Raw genomic sequence first — 12,707 nt, 5'->3', positions numbered from 1 at the left:
CGTCAGAAAAACTATTTGTTGTTTGGTTTTTCTTTGTTTGCTTTTAAGTAACATTTTGAGAATGGTTAAAGTGTAGGAGCGCCATGTTACTGAAGAAGTACGCAACCTAAAGCGGGCTTCAAGAGAATGTGCACTGAAAACTATCATCCTCCAATTCCCACAGCAGGCAGTGCCTTCATTCCTCCATTCTCTCACCACGATGTATCCCTTTTCTGGTTCTACTGAGACAACTGTTCACAGCAGTGTACTCTAAGATACTACGCTTCCCTGCGGAGGCAGCAAGATAAAATAACCACTGTAAAACTCCTTACTCCAGAGTTAGGCTGCTTTTGGAACGACAGCACAAAACAATTGCACCCCTTGGCCTGGGGCAATGAAGTAAACCCCTGTTATGAAACATACATCAAACCTCTACAGCAAAGAGAGCCTTCAAAAACACCAGGCAGTTGCATCTCAGCACAACAGAGATCTCAGCATGAGTTACAACTCTTCCTTCCGAACTTTGAAAAATAAAAACCTCAGCTCTTACAGTGCTCAGTAGCTGCGTTCCACTGGACGTTACTGCACTACACCATCATAAGGGACTTCATGATGAAAGGCAGACTTTGACTTTGTAACACCGTTTTTAGATTAGTTGTTATTGCTCCAGAAAATTTATAACATAGTAAAAGCAGTTAAAGATGTTCTGTAATATCATCTCCCAGTAGAGGAAATTGTTTTCAGCTAAAACATTAAAGACTATTTCCTGAGGGAGAAAAAATTCCAAATTAATAACAAACTGAGACTGGGAAGCAGAAATCTTAAATCAGCAGTGAGATCCTGAAACGAGACTGATTAGTTGTGACTATTCTAAATCAAAGACCTCACTGCAGAACCAAAATGAAAACCAGCATAAAGGACCAACAGCAAACGTGCAAGTTACTAACCCAACTAAATACTGCATTCTGTATTTAGTTTGAGGACTGCTCCAGAAGTAATGCTATTTTATGATGTTGGGCCATGATGTCAGAGGCAGGTATTGGTGGGATGGCAGTAGAGGCTGAACCTTCCCACCTATAATCCATTACGTGCTGCTACGTTGCCCTTCAACAGATGGCAGCAGAGGGGCAGTCTGACAGAATGGCATCTGACATGGACGTGCACACGAAGCAAAAGAGTGGAATTGACTGCATCCATGTGGAAAAAATGGCACCCACGGACATTCATCTACTTGTGTTAATGTTTATGGAGACCAAACAGTGGATGGCAGCACAGGGATTTGGTGGGTGATGCATTTAATCAGTGGCAACACTGGCATGAAAGAAAAAGCCACATTCTGGGCGCCTGTGCAGATTTTTTACAAGTGCATCACGCAGGCTCTTGTTCTTTGCTGGCAAAATTGCACAGCTAATAGTAGTGACTACACAGATAAACTGTTTTGTAGCTGAAATCTGCTCTATCAGATAGTGTTACTGTGCTCTTTGCACCTGTTGTAGTTTCTATGGAAATAAATGGGAGGCATTACTTTCGGAGCAGCCTATACAATTTCACTGCTTCACTTTATCTGTGTGTTTCTTTTCCCTCAAAGGCACTTTTAGGAATCAGCTCAGACCACCAACCGTACTACAAAATCATAGGCAAAGTTCGGTGCTACAGCCTTCCTGCTAGCTGCAATAGTGCACGAGGTAGCACAGCACGGCTGCCTCTGCAATGAGCCAGATGCTGCAGATCTCTACAGCTGCTGTAGAAGCTTTTAGCTTTCCAGACAGGACTGCTTTTAGAAACGAGTAAAACATATACTCAAAAATCCAGGTGATGACCGAGCACCCCAAATGGCATCCTCTCCAGCTGACAGTGCACAGAGCTAAGCAGCACCCCGACGCCCGCGGCGGGCAGCCCGAGTGCGGCTGCTCTGGTGCCCAGCCCTGCCGTGTGCCTGCCCTTGCCCACACTGCTACAGCTGGAGGAGAAGCTCTGAGGGCAGCTGTCCCTCCCTGCGACACGCAGTTTGGTACGTACCCCCTTCCCATGCCTCCCCTTTGGCCTGCAGAGGGAGACACCGGTACACGAGATGAGAGAGAATCATGGAATGGCCTGGGTTGAAAAGGACCACAATGATCAGCTCGTTCCAACCCCCTGCTGTGTGCAGGTCACCAACCAGCAGCCCAGGCTGCCCAGAGCCACATCCAGCCTGGCCTTGAATGCCTGCAGGGATGGGGCATCCACAGCCTCCTTGGGCAACCTGTTCCTGGAACAGGGAGGACAGAACTGGAGCCACAGGGTGCTGGCTTTGCAGAGCTCATCTACCACAGTCTCTCACGCTTAGCAGGGAGTGTGATACTTAACAGAACTGTTCTGCCCCTGCTCTAAGCCTACACTTCAGCATTTCATTAATGAGGAAAAAAAAAATGCTTTATTTCTGGGGTAGCAAAAGGTTATTTCCCCCACACTGCCGAGAAGCCTTGTGGCAGCACTGACACAAATTATGCAAAGTCCAGTATTGATTGTTTATTTTATTTTAAAGAATGAGTGGTAGAGATGTTGTTGTTAATCTTACAAAGCTTGATACTCCACAGAAATAACCAGGAGTCTGGGGGCAAAGCAAGGAGTCGTGTGCGACTTACCAAGCCAGGTGATAAAACTCATTCAGCTTTCTTCCCTCTGTGATCCCTCTCACATGTATCTGGGCCCGAGGATATGCAGAATCCATTTCAGTTCAGAAGGGTAGGAAGCAAGAGAAGAGATTCACAGCCCTTTCACAATGCAGGGACACTGGGAGGTACTGCTGTGACTGTTCCTCTTCCCTCCCCAGTGTCCCCAGAGGGCTTTCCCAGATCACTGCCCCCCCAGGCCCCACACGCTGAGTTAATCTCTCAGCACAGGCTACAGGGTTAAACAAGTACTGGCTTTTTTTTCTTTTCTGCCTGCATTACTAGTTCAGAGAGGATTTCATTTATGTCTTTTCTTCAGGATGGAAGCATTAAGGGCCCCCTTGAAGAAGGCAGAGAGGTGTGGGGTTTTTTTCTGTGATATGCTACATTTAAAAAAAATGCACAGTTTCTACTTTCCAGAGCAGCACTGGGCAAGCAAAGAGTACTTCTGACTCTCATATTTTCACAGAACATTAGCACCTAATGCACTGCTTACGTGCAATGTCATCAAATGGTTTTGCTGCCTTAGTAATTTCACTTTTAAATTCTATTTGTACTCAGTGAAAGATTTTATGTACTATATATATACTGGACTTATTCTTTTATCTTACATATAAACTATTTTGTAATGTAAACTAAGGTTCAACTCAAAAGAAAAGCAAAAAATGCACAAAACATTTAAATAGCCAAATATTAAAGGTTGAGATAGTGCCAAGTTTTCAATGTGTCAAATGATTACACTGCCTACTTCACAGTGTATTAACCAGATATTAATGAATAGCGTATATTAATTAGAAGAGCAAAAGTGAACGTTCTGTGCAATGCTGTCTGCTTCCAATAAGCCTTATCTTCTTGTTCTCACTGTAATTTAAGAACCCATAGTGTTCACAGACCTCTCCTACACAGGCAGACTGAGGGAGCTGGAGTGCTCAGCCTGGGGATGAGAAGGATCTGGGGAGACCTCACCACAGCCTTCCTTACTTCAGGGGAGTTTATGAACAGGAGAGAGAGCAAGTTTTTATGCAGGCAGAGAGCAATAGGACAAGGGGGGGTGGTTTTCAACTAGAAGAGAGGAGGTTGAGGTAAAATGTTAGGGGGAAATTCTTCACTCAGAGGTCGGTGAGGTGCTGGCAGTGCTGCCCAGAGCTGTGGCTGCCATCCCTGGAGGTGCCCCAGGCCATGGATGGGCCCTGGGCAGCCTGAGCTGGGGGGCAGCCAGCCCATGGCAGGGGTGGGGCTGGGGTTCCCTTCCAACCCAACCATGTTGTGGTTCTGTGATTCTATGACTGCTCGTGCCAGAATCGCAGCTCCGGGCTACATACCCTGAGGAAAAGTGTATTGAAAGGTATGGAAGTCCAAAAAGCCTACAAAATGGATTTCTACTGGTTATACAAACACGTGTTCTGATCCTCCCATAATTTAGAATTCAACAATAACTGTCATTGCACTTGCCTGTACCTCTGTACAACTAGCTTGTGCATGAAGTGGCCTTGAGACTTAAAATGAACAGTCACAATAACTCAATGAACACAAAAATATTCACACTGGAGGACTCATCTAATAAGTGCTTCTTAAATGCACGCTGGAGTTTGCATTTTGAAAACACGTGGAATGAAAAATACTCCTACAGAATATTCTAGTTCCTCTTTTCTTCTTTCATTCACCTGGAGATTTACTTTTAAAGTAGCTAGAGCCATTCAGGAGTTGTGTTTAGGAATGGGGAGATAATTGACAGGAAACAGGATAAGGGTTTTTTGCTACTTCAAGCACTTCAGTATTTGAAAAGAAAAGAATCACTTAAATAGAACACCTTCTAAAAACTGGGAATACAGATTTGTGAGTCACCACACACCGCCTTCGGATTACATTTGAGTGATATTATATAATACTGTGCACAATCACCTGTAGAACAATTAGTTAGGAGTCAAGTATTTCTTCATGTCATACCTTTGCAGCTGCCCCAAGAGTTGACTTCCAACCTTTGCTGAAATAACCCGTCTCAGCAAGCCAGTGATCAGTTTGGCAAACTGATAAGATTGAAATATCTCCACCCCCTTACAGGACCTCCTTTAGCATTCATGAAAGTTACAGCCAAGTGAAACAGATCTTTTGGATTCCTCTTATTCCTTGGTAGAAACTAAGGAATCTCTTAAACAAAACAATCCCAGCATATGTTTATCTCTTCAGCTTCAAGAACTCCCATTTTATCCTTCAGCAGCTAAACTTCACTTCCAGTACAAAAACCCGAAATCCAATTACAAGAACTAATTAGTAATGTGGGAAATAAAGCTTCTCCTTTGGGAGACTTCCCAAAGTCTCCATATTGAGAAGAGCTCCCAAGAGGTCTATTTACCTTTTAGTAAGACATCACCTAAAAACATTTCAATACAGAAGAACATTCTTGAGTCAAAATCATCTCTGCCCCTAACCCAGATGTGCATACAGTTAAATCACAGAGCTACACTGCCTCAAACTGTATCAAGACTATGACCTTACTGCATGCCTTTCTCTTCAGAAAGAAGTACCATTATTCTATCCTAGCTCAAGAAAACCCAAGGTCATAAAACAACTTACTCTGGTAATACCTCACTTTGTTCTCAGTTCACTAGAAACAAGACTCTACTCTTTAGCTTCAGCTTCATTGCCATTCCAGCCATCTCAATCCATAGGTTTACATGGGACAGAGAAACACAGGCTTACTTAAGTATTACTGGCACCCCCTGCCCCAGACATCACAGCTCTGATGATGTACAAATAGAGAAGTCAGATCAGCCATTACGTGAGATATCTTTCTGAATGTCTTCAAACACAAGATCTTGGGTGATGCTGACAAAGTTGGGGTTTTCCTGAACTTTTTCTCTTGTGGAGGACTGCAGTACTGTTACAGTTTGGTTGAAGAAAGAGAAATACTTTTTTCTACTTGACTGTTTACCACAAATGACAGGCAAAGCTAAGAAAAGCACATTTCAAGAGGAAACACACTGGAGCAGCTTACTTAGAAAGGAAGCAAAAGAGGCTTTTTTACTTTACAATTAAACCACATGTCAAAATTTAAACTTGAAAAAGACAAAAACTGGCATGTCCTCTCAATACTAAAGGTTTGTCAGTGAGTGGGTGCGGTTGGTTTTTTGCTTTGTTTTGGGATTTTTTTGTTTTATTTTGTTCTGTTTTTAAAGCAGCAGCCTATAGGACTACATTCACAATTAGAATAAACCCATTTAAGAAAACGACAGTGGCAGCAATTCACTTAGTTTAGCTGCTGCCCCAACTTAGCTATGCGTTTTTTATTTCCTCCTTCCTTCTTCAGACTCATGGTTTGGTTGTAGAGGGTAAAAATCTGCTTATTATAACAGCATTTGTCATCCTCCTCTCATGCATTCCTGACCAGGACTACATCCTGGTGAGGATATTGGTTGTAGTACTGCTGAGACACTCGGACATAAATAATTAGGCAGTTTACTTATAAAGGAGGCTTTAGTAAGACTGGAAAGGCATTCTGTACATTTAATGAATTCTGCTGCCTTTCCCCAGTAATCATAATGGGGCCACATTGATGCTGGTACATGCACTGTATGTATATCAGTAAGTACACAGACGTTGTATAGAATATAGAGAAGTTAGGCTGATAAGATTATCATGTTGGAAAAGATAATCAGAGATAAATGGAAAGTGCTCACCAGTGTCGTAGGCTCACAAGAAACTCCACGAGGAGCATCTCCAGAAAGAGATCCTTCATCACTGGCAGTGAGCACTTAAATGGGGCCTAGGAGAGCTGCAGCCAGGCTCCGTCCCTTCTGGTCACACAGCTGAATTGCCTTCACCTGTGCTCCCACTGCTGACTCAATGCTCGCCTCAGGTGATCAATCAGAGGTTCAGGCCGTGACTCAACAGTTCCCATACAGTGTACATAATTCCTACCTCCCTAAGAACTTACGGTAAGAAAAGATTTATATATTCTACCAGATATTGCACTTTCACTAGGAAGCCTGCATCCCTACCAAAACCCATAGCCTGACTTCTTGCCCAGACCAACGGAGATTCAAGAGGAACACGATCAATCCTACAGCTCCTAAGAGGGCACAGGTAAGCAAATCACACACCTGGGTTTATCTAATCTCAAAATTCTTGAGAAAATTTACTGTCCTTAGTGAAGGGGAGGAGCTCTGTCTAAGCAGTGAACACAACTGTTCATACCAGATCAAAGAGCTGCTGTCTCTCATCAGTACTAGCACGCACACACAGCACAGTGGGTGCCTGGTAAGAAAAGCCATTCCCTGCTCTTGTATTTTGGCACTGCTTCCATTACTATTGCTTGCATCAGAAGAGAAATAGCTCTCAATGAAAGAACTCACTCGCCGTTCTGCAGCTTGTAGGTCACGGATCACACCACAGTTCTTTTGTGGCCAGATTTCTAAACCACACCATTTATTTTCAGCTCTCCATAATCATCTTACCTAAAATGTAGGACTCTTTTCTGAGAAACCAATAGTATCGAAGGCTCATCATAAGAGACATTTCAGGAGTCACCTAAGGCTTTTGTGAGTGGTAGAATACTCCCACTCACATCCTGAAGAATGTGCAGAGGTTCAAAGAAGAGGCTCTGACCACATGTCTGATGCTAAACCAGCACTGCACATCCTCCACACACACCATGCTCCTAAAATTTTGTGTCTGCTGTGAAGCAAGCTCCTGCCCATCTGCACACAAAACTTGATGTAATCAGTCATACTGAAGGTCCAATACAAAAAGCAAAAACCTGTTCTCTGTCTGTCTGTGGCAAACTGTTGAAATCTTTCCAACAAAAACAGAGAACCCCACAGCATTCCTGTAGGAGCACTGAGGCACATATGCCACTTCTGACTATTTCACTGACACCATACCCTGAGCCTTTAACTTTAATCACCTCATCCTCTCACATACATTAAATTGTACAGAATGAAACCCTGTAATGCTGTCAGTAACATTTTCAAAGGGTATATGCAGATTCACTGCAGCCTAGGAGAGAGCTAGCCAGGAAACAATTGTCAGCCTTGCTTTTTTATTGCAATTATGGAAGTTTTCCAGACCTTTATGTGATTATTAAAACAGAAAAGAGCACCATGATACTAAACAATGAGATCAATTCAGTGATACAGATAGAGGAATGTGTAATTTGCAACAGTATGGGCCCAAAATCAGACTTGCCTTGTTAAACCATACAGATAAAAAAAGTAAACAATCCTTTTCATTGCGTAACACTGGGTTTTTCAACAAAATCCATGCAAGTCTGCTATTATCTTTGTGTATCATTTTTTGAAACGTGCTCTTAGGTATGCAGAAGGATACTTACATTAGCAAGATGAAGCCTGGACCATTTTAAAATAACTTTGTATATCTGTATGTATTTATTCTCCAGGAAGAACTGTCTACTTTTTCAAGACCATCATGAAGTGTAACTGCCAATTGCAGACTTGTGCAATTGTTTTCCTTTACAAACAGAACTGTTTGCTTTACAGTGCCATTTACAGTTTTGCTTCCCCAGTGTGCCAAAAGGGGAGCAGTTTGGGGTTGCTGCAGGCCTCTAACCACTCAAATCTACACTGGCAGAATTGTTTTTGAATAATTATGTAATAAATCACTGAAAATTTGACAACGGAATTTGACATCGCCAATGCAATGAGAGCTGTTGAGAGTCTCAGATTTTGTTAGAAGCATATTACTGAAATCATAGGCAGTTTCCTGCTTTTTATACAGCGTATAAGGACCAATAAAAAAGCAGACTCATTCAGTCTGCTGGCTGTTTTGCCAGCTTTCATTTGGTCACTTTTTACCTCTGAGTCAAAGTCTAGCATCGTTAGCGAGAGGCACAGCCAAGACATTCACTTACAGGTGATCCCATTTAACCACGTTAATAAGGCAGCAGTACATAAGGTGGTTGTAGCCGGGTAGTGCAGTGAAGGCACAGCAGCTATTTGCTCAGAATTGAACTGAGAAAACAGTAAGCTTCATCCTTGCTAACACCATCATTACTACCTTTGTTCTATTAAAAGAAGATGTGCCTACATGAAGAACACGCTCTGTGCAAACTGTGGGGCACAGCCACTCTTCAGTGGCTACTCCTCCATTGCTGGGGGAAAGCAATCTTAGTTAGCAGACTTCTTGCTTCAAAGCCAATCCAAATAGTTACTTACACCAAAACACTGTAAAACAAAAAGAATAATGAAGTTACTTGGAAAGTGACTATGCAGAATGGACAAAGATGCTCAATAGTTGCAGAAGTAGAAAGAAAGATCTTGAAAACAAGTAAGACTTACTGCATCAATTATTTTAAAAGAATGGTGAGTCTATATTTAGAAAAGAAGTCAGACACTGGATTTCACAACCACATGTGGAAAACATTAAAGAGAAAACTGGATGGGACTGCCAAAGCAGTGCAGGGCCAAGAACTGCCTCCCCCACCCCCACATACACACTGAGGTGGATTTAAAACAAAAAAAACCTCTCCTCTGGAACTACTTCTGAAGTGTATTTGACTAGCAACATGCAAAAACTGGCAGTGCTGGAGTGCTACAGAGACTGAATTATGCTGACATCATCAGACCTAGTCGGGCAAATCTGAAACAGTCTCTTGCATTACTGCCCATCCTGTGCTGGTTTGTGAATAAATAGGAAATTTCAGTCTGATTATTCCAGTACAATCTGTAAGATGAATAGACAACACGTGGAACAGAAAGACTTCCCAGTCTTCCCTTGCAAGTGAATGAGAGGAATTTTATGGACAAGAAATAGAGCATGATTGTCTAAAGTTTACTGTGACCAATAGAAAACTGGTGACTATATTGTCAGCGTGGATTAAAAGTAAATGGCCTGAACATGCATTGTTATGTGCACCTTCTTCTGGATGTGTACTAAGCAAAATACATACGTATATTTCATTCCAGTGATTAGTTCCTTCTTTTATGAGAACAGATTGAACTTAAGTACAACTTTAAAAGCCAGGCTTTCTTATTTTGAGGTCATTCAAGTTGCTGCCAAAAGGCATACAGTCATGGCATTTACGCTGCTCAATCCTTTGCACATTCAGAGCATCAGATCAATATTGATAATCAGAATGCATGTGCAGCACATGAATGCTATAAACTGCATTGTATTCAATGATACCATCTTACCCTTGTTGCTTTCCCCTGGTGCTTTCAGCCTGGACAACGTTGCTGAAGCTGCGTGTTCTCAGTAAGCACAGCATACAGTACACATCTACATAACTGAATACAAGCCACAAATAAGGGAGAAGTAGAGCAGATCATTCCTTTATAAGATTAAAAAACCATCTTGGAAATTTTATTTGAAACTTATGCCATACAGTTCCTGAACTTCCTTTTCATCCCAATGGTTCCCAGACACTTCATCCTTCACAAGACCGTCTCCCCCCCCTGGGAAAAACACAGTATTTCCACTGTTCAAGCATTACAGCTGGAAGGCGCAGGACAGGAAATAAAGCATACTTCACTAAGTGAGACTGTAAACTGTATTTAAAGACTGAAAAAAATGCAGAAAGCCTTAAAGAATGAATGTCCTCTCCTTATAAAAATGGATGGAGGTTTCAAGAGCCAAAGCTCACCATCCATGTCCCTTTCTGTCACTGAAGGAGCACGTCAGCTCCTTTAAAGCGTGCCTCTGATCCTCTCATTTTCCAAGGCAAAAACCTGAGAAGACTCAAATGACTCTCACAGGACTCATTAACGCTGCTCCCCCCCTCCAAGCAAGGAGTGAGCACAAGTAGAACTCTTCACAGTACTCCCAGGAGATGCATGGGAAGACACATACTGAAAATTGCTACTTTCACCTCTCTGGGAAACAGACTGAAAACGCTGAGGCTGGAAGGACAAACTGTTTTAACTTCTCAGCTGAACAGCAAAGATGAGCTGTCCGCAACTAAAAGTGGTTTTGCTAGTAATTCACACATCCACTAACTGGAATGAGGGATTTGCTGCTTAATGATTTGTGTAAAGAAATATGGAACACACACAGGTCAAACTGAACAGGGATTTCACAACCACTAGCTTTACACTGCTCTTTTTGAAACCAGCAGGACAGTCACATCACAAAGATCACAGCAGTCCTGACCGACTGATCTTTACACTGATTACTCACACAGGGACTCTTGAGCTCTTTTCTGCTGCATTATAAAACAATGAGCATTAGAGCTCATTGTACACCTGCGCAGTGAAAAGTACCCCGCGTTCATTTAAGACATGCAGGATGCACTCAGATCAGCCCCCACACCACGCAGCATGCCATCACTTCTGGAGGCACTGACTTTCAGAGATCACAAAACACGCTCTACACCTGCACAAGCACGGCACTTACCTGCGTCAGTGGGCTGCACTTCGAGCCCTGTGCTTGCAGCTGTTACTCTGACAGACAGATAACTTACTGACAGGCAGCACTTTCTTCCACCTGCTGTAAAATAACTTCTCTGAAGCTATCCCAGAACTATATTTAATACTAATTGTTAAGCACTTCAGAATGATGTGCAGTAGAAGGTGACAACTACTGCTGAGCAAACAGCGAGCAGGAGCTGCTGACTTGTACCTCGCTGGCTTTCTGACACTGTTTTTAGCTATTTCTTCAGAAGTGATGTCAGTGAATTAAGAAACTGCTTTTTGCAGGCAGGCAGTAGTTTTCTAGCTCTCCTTCCCGCACATGTATCACACCTTTGATACAGACATGTTTTTGGTAGTGATGGGACAGCACGAGTGACTGCCACAAGCTGAGTCACTTTCAGGTGGCTGCCCACACTCAGGTGCACACACACCACTGTTCAGAAGCAGATGTTTCTCCCTTGCAGTTAACCACGCAGGCTGGCTGCGCTGCACAGAAGCAGCCGCATCCGGTTTGGCAGACGAAAGACAGTAACAGTCATCAGTGCACTCTCCTCCACTCCCTGTGCATACTCCCACCGTGTATTTTACTGGAAGAACCTGTCAGGCTTTGGTTCTTACACTTAGCTGCCAGCACTAGTGGACACTTCCTCTGAAACCCTCTCAGAAGAGCCCACTGTCACTGCTCATAATGGAACAGGGGCTATTTTAGCTCTTGTAAGACCCGATGCCTTCATGAAGGCTTCTGAGCAGCTACTGATCCCAGCGAGGCTGCTAACACACAAAGTTATCAGTGTCTGGAACACCAACCCTTGCACACATTTAGTCATCTGTGAGATTCCCTGTGAGGATCTGCATCTCATTGCAGCTTGTCCAGGATCTTGGAATTTGAGAATCCAGGTAATAAAGACTCACTGTTTAGGAAAGAAGTCAGCTTGCAATTAAAACTACACTTCTAAAATGGAAGTTTCTGGTGGCAACAGTGGTGCTAACACTGCTGTGTCAGTTGCTGCTGAACAGTGCAGCTTCTCCTTCTGCCCTGCTAGTAAGGAGATAAGGGTGCAGGAGAAGCTGGGACTGCTGGCCCAGGCTGACCAAAGGGCGTTCCGTATGGCACAGTGTCATGTTGAGCAAGAAAAGCTGGTTACAGGAAGAGGAGGGATGCTCAGTGTGTTGGCATTCATCTTCCCAAGAAAACATTTCATTTGACAAGTCCTGCTTTCCTGGAAGTGGCTGCATATCTGCCTGCCAATGGGAAGCAGTGAATGAACTCTTTATTTTGCTTTGCTCACATGCAAAGCCTTTCCTCTACCTATTAAACTATCTTCTATCTCAAATCCACAAGTTTTCTCACTTTTACCTTTGCAGTTCTCTCCCCCATCCCACTGCTGGGTAGGAGTAAGCAAGGGGCAGTCTGGTGCTGAGCTGCTTGTCGGTGTTAGATCACAACATGCTGCCATCATAGAGCTACTGAAAATCATTAAATTTATTTTAAAAGTATTTTTTAAATTATTAAAACGATGGGGGGGTGAGACTTACACCCAGTCCTCAGTGAAAGGCAGCTACTGCTTATAGGCAAGCACTGAAGAACAAAAATCTCTTTCCAGAAGCAAACAGGCCTGCCTTGAGACTGGAAGACTCAGACAATATTTGCACAGGATTAGAACTGAGTATCAGTCCACAGCCTTCAGAATTTGCTATGTCCTCCAAGATGTTC

The sequence above is a fragment of the Phasianus colchicus genome, chromosome 11 (assembly GCF_987193195.1).
Source record: "Phasianus colchicus chromosome 11, bPhaCol1.hap1.1, whole genome shotgun sequence".
NCBI lineage: Eukaryota > Metazoa > Chordata > Aves > Galliformes > Phasianidae > Phasianus > Phasianus colchicus.
This window is presented reverse-complemented; position numbering follows the sequence as displayed.